Below are 11,950 nucleotides of genomic sequence, written 5' to 3' on the forward strand. Positions count from 1 at the left end.
GTCAAGACTTCCAAAAGGAGGCATTGAGTAAAATGAGCAGTGAATAAAATAATCATTTTATCAAGAACTCTTTTATTTAAGATACGATGAAAGTTGAGCTGGAGATAGAATACAGGGGATAGGTGCTTGCTTTTACAAGTAGCTGATGCCAGTTCATATAGGTTCCCCAAACAGTGTCAGGAAGAATCCTTGAGCACTTCTGGGATTACCTCACAAAATAAATATGCAATAAGACATGCTGGAATAAGAATAAATAAAGAATAGGGATTATAATAGAGAATGATCACTGGACCCATAATACTTACCCTAGTTTGACTAAATCTAAGATAATTTTCTTTCTGACTACAGATTCCAAATTCTTTCTCTTTATAAAATCCAAAATAGAAAATTTTATTCTCTATTTCTTAAGTTTTATTTTTCTCCCAACCCCTAGACAATTTTATAATCAAGGGAAGCTTTTCTAAAGAAAGTGGAAGCCATTACTCTAAAATACAATCACGAAGAAAGATAGCAAGTACCTCAGTTTTTCAAACTCGTAGGAGTCTTGGATTCTAAGTACTGTAATTTCTAGAACTAATTAGAAAATACAGATGGTCTAATAGATTTGCCCAGTTTACTTCCAAATGTCCTCCAGGACATTCTTATTTGTTCACTTCAGAATTTTAAAAATCTCTCTCCTTAAAGTTTTGCTTCCCATTTGACTCTATCTGCAATATTTTATGAGTAAATGTAGGAGAAAATAAAACAACAAATAAACCAAAGTTCCAGATGCATATAGAAAGTAAAGAGAAAAAGGTACTCAGTTCATAAATTATTTTTTTCAGTTTATAAATTATTTTTATGGAGATTCTTTGGTTTGTTATGCTTTAAATAACTTTCTAAAAGGCAGAGACATAAGAGTTCTTAAGTTCAGGATAGCCACTTAGATACAGTTAATAAATTTTGTTAATTTTTTATAACACTTTAATTAACAGGAAATGAGAAATTAAAGATACAATGTGCATGATTATTTATTGAGAATATTAGGTAAGATATGGGTAAAATAATGTATGCAACATAGAGCGAAAAGGCTCACAGATTTTTAAAATTTATTTATTTAGTAAAGGCAAATATTGTATTTACTGATATGGGGAGTTTTGTAGAAGACAAGAAAGAAGCTGGGTTATTTCTGGAAATAAATGGAAGCCAAATCTTGACTAATGAAAAAAGAATAATTTAGATAACTTGATATGATTTACTCTTCAAAAAAATAGAATAGCAGAATCAAGAATGGCTATGGACATTCAGGATAGTTCCTGCTTGTAAATGTTCTGCAGTGGCCTTGATTTTTGTTATGAAATAAGAAACTTAACGAGTTTCAGAAAAGATACCTTGAATAGTAGATTGTGTCTAAAGGGGAGCAGTTTTTGGTGATCTTAGGATCTTTGGTGTTGTCCTTGAGAGGAGGTGACTGAGGCTAACCAAAATAAAAACCACTGGGATAAAAGTAACTGAGAAATTATAAATTTGGAGGTTTCGTAAATTTATCTTTTCCTATGAGCATGTAGACTGGAAATTAGATCATTGGAAGTTAAACTTGATTTATATTAATAAGTGAAATTTTATATAAGTTATGCTTCATAGGAATTATATTCAATATAGGCTAGAAAAGAAAACAAAGGGGCTGGAATAATGAACAGGATAATGATTCTTGCCTTGCATGTAGCTTATCTTGATTTGATCTCTGATGCTACATGTGTTCCCCTGAACACAGCTAGTAGTCTTGCCTGAACACAGAATCAGAAGCAGGAGTAAGACATGAGCACAGGTAAGTGTGTCCTTAACCCTTCCTCCTTCACAAAAACAAACAAACAACAAAAAAAAAACAATACAAAACTTAGAAAGAATCTAATGAACTCAGTGAATGGGAAGGTTTTATGTAAGGTAAATCGCAGAGATGAATAAATTCTCTATCTTAATCTTCATTGTTAACATTAGAATGCAATAAATGATGCATTATATATTTCATATATATTCATTCATCTAATCCTTTGCAGCTAAGTGAAAGAGCTAATTGCTATTCCTTCCTGGAAAGGAATTCTATAGCGGTTATGTAATTGTTTATGATATGGTTATATATACATATATATAATTTCAGCTACTATATGGTGGGGTAGTCTAGCTGTAAAGCCTGGTCTTGTTACTTTGTCATTTTGTTTGCCAAGAGAATGGAGGTTAATATTTTGGAAATAGCAGTGTGAGATCGTCTGAATTTTATATAGCCTTCTTTCTCCTGGAGAATTAAATAGAAAAGTGGAGGCTTTTCTCTGTAAAGATTGATTGCATAGAGGATTGTTTATCACAAAAAAAAAAAGAGAGAGAATGTAGAAAGTGCTATGTCATGATTTTTATAAAAGGGATTTTTATGCATTACTCTGGTTGTAATATAACACAGTAAAAGTGTGGAGAACTAAAAATTCAGCCATTGAAGGATTTAGGGAATTATTGTGAGGATAGAGACAAAGAGTACTTTTCTAGAAGCAGGGAATACATTTTTGCCATACCTATTGGAACTGAATCAATGAGTCTTTTAGGAGTTAATTTCTTTGCTTCTCAAGGTCTATTTTATTTTTGATTTTTGGGTTGCTGTCTGTCTTCTCTCTATATGGGTTTGTATAGCATAAAAAAATCAGTGACAATTGTCAGTAGGCCCTTGGACATAATTAATATCTTTGAGACATAGTGTGATGAGTACAAGATTGAATTTGGGCACCTATATTGTGTTTTGGAATCAGGCAGTCTTAGGAACATGGATTATGTGGTAAAAGCATTATATCTGATTCTGCTCTATAGGTGAGACTGTGGACTAACAGTTTCTGGATGATGTGATTGAGCATAAAATCAGCAAAGAATGTTTTAAATATGTAATTAGTTTATCTCTGGATTTTAGTAGTGTTGGATAGGAAGATACCCAAGAAATGAACTTTAGCTAGAGAGTTGATGGTCAGAAGGGAGGGGCAGGAAAAGGGGATCTAAATTAATTTCTAAATTACTGGAATGCTGCCAACCCCAGGAATGTCCTGGCAGTGGGGATCCTGTATTCACTCTTTTGTCCTGCCACTTCTGGAAGAAGTCAATCCACAGACTTTACATTAGCTTCTCTTCCATATACACCTCTTTTTTGAAATGTAAAGATCCACTTAGGCTGGATTAGCATTAGTCAGGCATTTGACTGTCAAAGTCTCTCTCTCTTTCTTTCTCTGAATAATAAATATTGTATGTGGAGGGCAGTCTGGTCTATCAGCTCATGAGGCTGGACCCCCTAAACTCATGCTTTATGAAGTCATGTTTATTCTCCCTTGTGCTTGTCTTGTTTTCTTTATCTTCATAATATCCCAACTTCAGATACTATAAACCCTGGCTGGTCCTTGGCATAGTATTCTTAAGAATGATTTTTATTTTGTTGTTTTGCAATTTAATTATTTTTTAAGAATTTTATAATGAGTTTGTATTTCAGAATAACTTTATCAAAAAAAATGGGATAAGACAGCACAAAGAAAGCACAAAGCAATAAAAAGAAATGTGATAAAGAATACTAGGAGTGAAAGGGAGATTAGAAATTGTATTATTGGGGCCCGGAGAGATAGCATAGCGGCGTTTGCCTTGCAAGCAGCTGATCCAGGACCAAAGGTGGTTGGTTCGAATCCCGGTGTCCCATATGGTCCCCCTTGCCTGCCAGGAGCTATTTCTGAGTAGACAGCCAGGAGTAACCTCTGAGCACTGCTGGGTGTGGATCCCCCCCAAAAAAAAGGTCTTCTGAAAGAAATTGTATTATTATATCTAAGAAAAGGTATTTTTGGTTCAAATAAAATGATAATCTTGCACTCCACTGACCTAGAATTAAGCTAGGTTAAACACTATGCATAATATTTTGGTTTTGCGTTGTATGTTTTGGTTTTGGGTTCTTCCCAATTATGCATAAGGTTTACTCCCAGTTCAATTCCAGGTCAGTGGAATTTATTCAAGCACCTTTTTTGCCCCACAAATATCTTATCTTAAACCAAATAAACAAATCAAAAAGAAAAAAAAAACATTTGTAATAGTATACTAAGAATCCCACATGCTTGTGTGTCATTTCTATACATTTTAGGTACTGAATACTTCTATCTTCAGATTTCTAAAAAATAATCAAACCCTACAGTTTGCAAGGCTTTCGTAGAGAGTTCTCTCACACTTATGCATAATGATGATTTGTTTTATAAAGGCTGCTAAAGTTTGCAAGACTAATAATACAATGACTTGCTTATGCGCACAATAATAAGACACATTTTAAGAGTATTTTTTAAAATAAAATTTTAAAAATCAAATATATACTTCAGTAAAAAGTAAAATAGACTTGAAAGATCTGAATAATTTTCATACGGATGCCTAATATTGTATCTTTTGAAATCATAGATATTTCTATTAGTGTCACACACTTTATTCATTCATTTTACTGTGGTTATTACTCAGAATCTGTTCTGATATTCCTTTATGAGAGATATTACAAAGAGGTCTACTTTTGTAGGTAGTTTAAAGTGGTCAGTTGAACAAAATAATTTTAGGGTCATACCAAAGTAAATGACTTGTAATTCTACAATCTGGGAATTAATGACTTTTAGACTGGGAAATGTGAGTTTTAGAAAATTAACAAATACTATTTAATATAGTACAATGAATATTTAAATGAAGAATTTAAAAATTCTTTTATTTTAAATATTTGTAGGTTGTATTTAAAGGAGAAATAAAAGTTATTTCTTATTCTCAAGAAAGACTGGAAATAAATTTCTTGTATTATATACTTAAATAAATAATGATTATATGTATATTATATACCTTTAAAATGAGGTGGATATTCATATAAAATTTCTATTCAAAATAATTTTATATATTAGTTTGCATCATCAAATTTCTGTCTTAATTTTATTCTATTTCTTGGATTTTTCTTTTTCCATTGTCTACCCCTTGCTTTAGTATTAACTTATTATAGAAAAGAATTAATAAATACAGTTTAAAAATATGGCTCATCCCTATTTAGAATATAAACATCTTAATTTTTGGGACATTATAAACCTAAAAGAGGAAATATACATGAAAAGATTCTGACAATAATTGTAAAATTGCATTTGAAATTATGTAACAACACACAAAAAATAAAAATGTCTTGCTCTGGATCTGTTTGTGTATAAACCTCCCTCCCTCCCTCCTTTCTTTTTCTTTCTTTCTTTCTTTCTTTCTTTCTTTCTTTCTTTCTTTCTTTCTTTCTTTCTTTCTTTCTTTCTTTCTTTCTTTCTTTCTTTCTTTCTTTCTTTCTTTCTTTCTTTCTTTCTTTCTTTCTTTCTTTCTTTCTTTCTTTCTTTCTTTCTTTCTTTCTTTCTTTCTTTCTTTCTTTCTTTCTTTCTTTCTTTCTTTCTTTCTTTCTTTCTTTCTTTCTTCTCTTTCTTTCTTTCTTTCTTTCTTTCTTTCTTTCTTTCTTCTCTCTCTCTCTCTCTCTCTCTCTTTCTTTCTTTCTTTCTTTCTTTCTTTCTTTCTTTCTTTCTTTCTTTCTTTCTTTCTTTCTTTCTTTCTTTCTTTCTTTCTTTCTTTCTTTCTTTCTTTCTTTCTTTCTCTCTCTCTCTCTCTCTCCTCTCTCTCTCCCTTCCTTCCTTCCTTCCTTCCTTCCTTCCTTCCTTCCTTCCTTCCTTCCTTCCTTCCTTCCTTCCTTCCTTCCTTCCTTCCTTCCTTCCTTCCTTCTTTTCTTTTCTTTTCTTTTCTTTTCTTTTCTTTTCTTTTCTTTTCTTTTCTTTTCTTTTCTTTTCTTTTCTTTTCTTTCTTTTCTTCTTTCTCATTCTTTCCCTCAAGAGTTCCTCCTGGCTATGTATTCAGAAATCGTTTCTGGTTTGGTGGACTATATGGGATACCAGGCCATCGAACCACAGTTCATCCTAGGTTAGCACGTGCAAGGTAAATGCCCTACTGCTTGCACCACTGCACTGACCTGTGTATAAGCCTTTCTATATTGAATCTTGTTTTTTTTTTATTTTATTTTATTAAATCACTGTCAATTATGAAGCTACACAGATTTAATGTTGAATTTCAGGCATACTATGTTCCAACACCAATCCCTTCACCAATGTCCTACCTACTCTCAACCCTCAACTTGCTTCTGTGAAAGGCACTTTTCCCGTTCCTCATTATCCTAGTTTCCCATTTCCTAAATTACCCCCTACCACATTGACAGGCTTCCTACTGAAACTATCGACTATTTTTATATTCTTTGTTTCCATTGCATTTTTGCAGTTGCTATTCCACAACATTTCTTTATAACTCAAATGAGGCAGAATTTGTCCTTCCTCTGATTAACTTCACTCAACATAGAGCTCTACAAATCTATTCATATAGCAGTAAATGTCATACCTGTGGAATCATTTGTTTGCCTGTCTGTGTGTTTGTATGTGTATGTGTATGTGTATGTATGTCTAGTACTTGGTAGTACTAGAACAGGACTTCTGTAGCTCATTATGCTAAATTCCTAGGCCCACCCTCTCTCTGCTCTTAAATAAGACAATTGTATTTATTGACTTAAGTTGACAGGTTTTAAATGTTTGTTTGTCCACGAAAATTAATAGTACCTCTTTCATTATCAAAAATTTTCAGGTACATACCTCACATTTATTAAAATAACTGTCATATCCCAAAACAAAACAGAAAATGAGTGTTAGAGTGGATATGGAGAAAATTGGCACCAAAGTATCACCATTACAAATACAGTACACCAATTTCTCAAAATATTTAGATATAATTACCATATCTAGCAATTTTATATTTGCATATGTACTCAATAGTATTTAAAAGAGACTTGAAGTGATATCTACACATGTTGATAATAGCATCATTTGCCAAAATAAATATGGAAGAAACCACAGTGTTTATTGACAAGTGACTAGAATAAAAATGTTGAATATAAATAAAGTAGAATTTTCTTCAGCTTTAAAAATGTAAAATATGACATATGCTACACATGAACCTTAGAATAATTACAAATTGAGGTAAGACAGTAAAAATTGGTAAATGTTATAAGAGATTAATAGTACCATAAAAATTCTACAGTTAGAAAATAGAGTACTGGGAAGGAGTTTAAGCAAGAATAGGGAGTTATTGTTTAAAGGGTAAAGAGCTTTAGTTTTTCAAGATAAAGAGTCTCGGAGATGAATAGTGGTGATGATCACACAATAATATGATGTACTTAATATCATTGAACTGTGCATTAAAAGTGTTTAAGACAATAGAGTTTTTACTATGTATTTAATGTCAGAAAATACTGGAAAATATCTCACCAATATGCATGGATGCACTAACATACTAGATATGAATAAATAAAACTATAAAATAATGCTTAAATTATTTTCAGTATCTGGAATGGCAGATAAATTATATGATTCTAATGTTAAAATATGAAATTAAATTTGTTATTTTGATCTAGATCACAAAATAATATGTACCCCAAATAAACTTTTTAACTTGTATACTACAGGTTTTGATAATCTTTTATTTTAGTAAGAATATTGTTTTAGAAATAATTTGCAGATGGTAGCATCTGACTGACTGAAAAAAGATTGAACAAAATTGTTGAAGAAAATAGTTTATATAAATTAATATGTTTATACAGATAGTAAGAACACTTTTGATTTTCTAAATGGTAATATTATATACAAAAAATAACTTTTAGGTTCTTGAAATTAGAGACACTAATACTGTATTTAGATGGCAGCAAATTTTGTGTGTTACTTTTTAGAGAGTACCAAATTCAAAAGAATGATCAGTGAAAATAATTCAAAATACTTCATTGATATCTCATCATGTAATTTTTTTAACAATGTCTTCATTTTCTTTTCTGTATTCTTGCGTGCAAAAGTTTCACTATTTACAAATCTCAAAAGTCTTCATTGACAATGAGTAGACAGCTGGTTAACACATTTATGAGAGTCATAAATCCAGCTGTTTTCATTTTTTATTAAACAAGTTCCTATAGTAACCAGTGACATTCAGTGCTGACTTACTGATTCATACTGCACCAAAACTGTGTTTGCTTTTTACTGAGATGAGTTTCAATTGCTTAATACTCTCTAATTTCCTACCTTTTACATCATTTCATCCCATTGCCACCCTGTTCTAATCCATACCACAACATGTTTTTCTACTTAAAAATGTTGTAATCATGGTTTTTCTCAACATAATCACCTAATTCAGAGATATTGTTGAAATTCACCAAGCAGATGAGAATATTTTAGAGACTCCATATCTCAGCAGGTTAACCTGAAGAAATTCTCTTATCCTGAATGCTACTTTTGGTTTTAATTTATCTTTTTAAGTTGAATACCAGAAAATTTAATTGAGCTCGGTTGTGAGCTGAATGATTATATTTTACATTTGAAAACATCCTTATTTGTTTTGGAATACGCTTGTTTCTTAGGCATGATTTCTTCTATTTCACAAAAAATATAGTAAAATTGCTCTTTCCATTGAAAGAACCTAAGTGCCAAAAACATGATACAGCAATTATGTGTATCAGTACAAAAGTACCCCTTTATATGTACATTGTATTACCTACAATGTACTTAAAAGAACTTTTCTAAAGGGATACTCCTGGTTCCATGCTAGGGGACACTCATGATGATAATGTGGATAGAATAGGGACTGACCACATGCATGACAAGCACTGAAATAGACCTATAATGTTTCTTTGTATCTTAAAAGTTTCTTCATATATTTCTAAACTTACTTATGGAGGTACAACATGTATGATATTTTTCTCTTAATATAATAAAATAAATTTAGTCATAGTTGAATCCTAGGCATAATTTAAATGTGGACTCTGCCACTTCCTGTGTGACTAATGCAAGTGATAACTCTATTATAAAAGAAATGAAGCTAAACTATAGATCTAAGGGTCCATTTAATGGAGTATGGCTGACTTTTTGACCTTCATCTAGTGGAACTCTGATTTTAGGACTCCTTTGTTCACTCTCTGCTAAATTATTTTTGCTGGTATATTAAGAGTGCCAAACTTATTTTGCAATCAGCTTTTAAATCATTCTTTGCCAAAATTTTCTTTTTCTAGTGGGGTTAGAATAATAGTATAGTGAGTAGGGCATTTGCCTTGTATACTGTTTTAATCTCATGCATCCATATGGTTCCCTGAAGACTGCCAAAAGTAATTCTTGAGTGTAGAGCCATGATAACTACTTGAGCATTGCTGGGTGTTGTCAAAACTAAAGAAACAAATTCTCTCCTGTACCTGAAGGTCATGTTCATTCACATTCCTCATGTCTGCTGTCAAATATCTTCTTTTAAGAAGAGAGGTCTTTCCTAAAATACTATTAAATATTTTACTCAGATACTTTTATTAAAATATCATGTTTTAAAATAATATTTATTATTAAAATATCATTTTTATGTGCAAGAGTGTAGCTCTGGCATTATGTGATAGTATTTATGGGCTTCCTGGTTCCTACTTCCTGGTTCTGTGCTTAGAAGTTATCCATGGTGATGCTTGAAACATTTGTGTATTATGGGTTTGAAGTGGGGTCACAGGATACAGGGCAAAGACCTTAAAATCTGTATTTTCTTTCCACCCCCAAATTTTATATTTTTATATCTGCACATATAATTTCTATAAAAGGAAGGAGTGGGGCAGGGGAGATAGCACAGTGGTAGAGTATTTGCCTTGCACATAGCTGATTCAGGGTGGAAGGTGGTTCAAATCCTGGCATCCCATGTGGTCCCTGGAGATTTCTGAGCGCAGATTCAGCAGTAATCCTTGAATGACACCAGGTGTGATCCAAAAAACAAACAAAAAATATTGAAAGACCTTGACCACTTTCTTTACTGCTATATGTCAAGTGTTCAAACAATGCCTAATAATTGGTAGCACTGTTTTGAATATTTACCAGCTGAATGAATGAATCAATGGCATATGTACCTCATTATATTAGGAATTACAAGGGAAGTATTTGGTTCAAGATAGATAAATGATTGTATTGATTCTTACTAAAGATAAAATTATTTGCTTTTGAATTTTGTCAAGTAAGGAGCTAGAGAGATAGTACAGTGTGTAAGGAGCTTGTTTTACATGTAGTAATCTATATTTAATCTCCAGAACCTATATAGTCTTCAGAGAACCACCAGAAACAAGTAGTGAGTAAGAAGTGAGCATCTCTGAGTGAGGCCACGTAACAAAATAAAACTGTTATCAAGTAGTTAATTTAGCTAGTATTAAAATAAGTCATTTCAAATGGATGAGTCTATGAATAAACCCTCCACATAGGTTATTTGGAGCATGTCATCTTTTTTATAAAGTAACATTTTCTTTCTTTCTTTCTTTCTTTCTTTCTTTCTTTCTTTCTTTCTTTCTTTCTTTCTTTCTTTCTTTCTTTCTTTCTTTCTTTCTTTCTTTCTTTCTTTCTTTCTTTCTTTCTTTCTTTCTTTCTTTCTTTCTTCTTTTCTTTCTTCTTCTTCTTTCTTTCTCTCTCTCAATCTCTTTCTTTCTTCTCTTCTCTTTCTTTCTTTCTTTCTCTTCTTCTTTCTTTCTTTCTTTCTTTCTTTCTTTCTTTTCTTTCTTTCTTTCTTTCTTTCTTTCTTTCTTTCTTTCTTTCTTCTTCTCTCTTTCTTTCTCTCTCTCATTCTTTCTTTCTTTCTTTCTTTCTTCTCTCTTTCTTTCTCTCTCTCATCTCTTTCTTTCTCTTCTTTCTTTTCTTTCTTTCTCTCTCTCTCTTTCTTCTCTCTTATCTTTCTTTCTTTCTTTCTTTCTTCTTCTTTCTTTCTTTCTTTCTTTCTTTCTTTCTTTCTTTCTTTCTTTCTTTCTTTCTTTCTTTCTTTCTTTCTTTCTTTCTTTCTTTCTTTCTTTCTTTCTTTCTTTCTTTCTTTCTTCTTTCTTCTTTCTTTCTTTCTTTCTTTCTTCTTTTCCTTCCTTCCTTCCTTCCTTCCTTCCTTCCTTCCTTCCTTCCTTCCTTCCTTCCTTCCTTCCTTCCTTCCTTCCTTCCTTCCTTCCTTCCTTCCTTCCTTCCTTCCTTCCTTCCTTCCTTCCTTCCTTCCTTTCTTTCTTTTTTTTTGTCCCCCAATTCACAATACATACCCGGCAAGGGTCCTGTGTTGAGGTGTATATGGGGTGCCTTTACTGTACCTCCTCTTTCTATACAGCCAGTGTAAAGAACACAGCCTGTGGTAAGAATTGGGAGGCCTTATTTTATCTTTTATTTATTTTATTATTTTTTTTTCTTCAGGGCAAACTAAAGTTGTTTTTTTTGTTTTTTTTTTTTTAAGTAAGAATTCATTTAAAGGACAAAATTGATTAACATAATGAGGTAAACTAATATAACATAATATAGTGACATAACATAACATATAATATAATTGATATAATAATAATACATGTAAGTCAAAGAAAGTTTCTGATTAAAAACACAATTTTTTTTCCATAATGGCTTACATATCTTTCACTGTAGTATTTTGGGTACATATTCACATTGAATCAGGGGAATACCCATCACCTAATATGTCCTCTTCTCAATCAAAAATCAAATATACTGAAAATAGGCAGAGTCCTGTCTAGAGGCTTCCAACCTCAGTTTGAGAGAGGATGTGAAAAAAGTAATTAAAATACCACAACAATACACACACACACAAAAAAAAAAAATATATCGAATTAAATAACCGATAAGCACCACAACAATAAAGACAGGCACCACACAATAATCTCGGTTCTGAAATCAAATCATACTCAAGTGCAAAAAGAAAGAGAAAGACAAAACAAAATAAAATAAAATAATATTGGAGACATCAACCGTAATCTCCACACCAAAATAAAGACGTCAAAAAAAATAGATCATTTATTCTCCTCTTGCTGCTTTCGTGGTATGTGGAAGACTTCTACTTTATCTTGGATGGTAAAATC

General features: G+C 31.8%; 1 non-coding gene across 1 annotated transcript; it reads right to left on the reverse strand.

The window, feature by feature from the left end:
* Positions 1-11,104: 11,104 nt before the first annotated feature.
* LOC126002627 (small nucleolar RNA SNORA51) lies at positions 11,105-11,237 on the reverse strand. Its single transcript, XR_007493309.1, has one exon. It is a non-coding gene; the product is annotated as a small nucleolar RNA SNORA51 (small nucleolar RNA).
* Positions 11,238-11,950: the final 713 nt, after the last annotated feature.

The sequence above is a fragment of the Suncus etruscus genome, chromosome 2 (genome assembly GCF_024139225.1).
Source record: "Suncus etruscus isolate mSunEtr1 chromosome 2, mSunEtr1.pri.cur, whole genome shotgun sequence".
NCBI lineage: Eukaryota > Metazoa > Chordata > Mammalia > Eulipotyphla > Soricidae > Suncus > Suncus etruscus.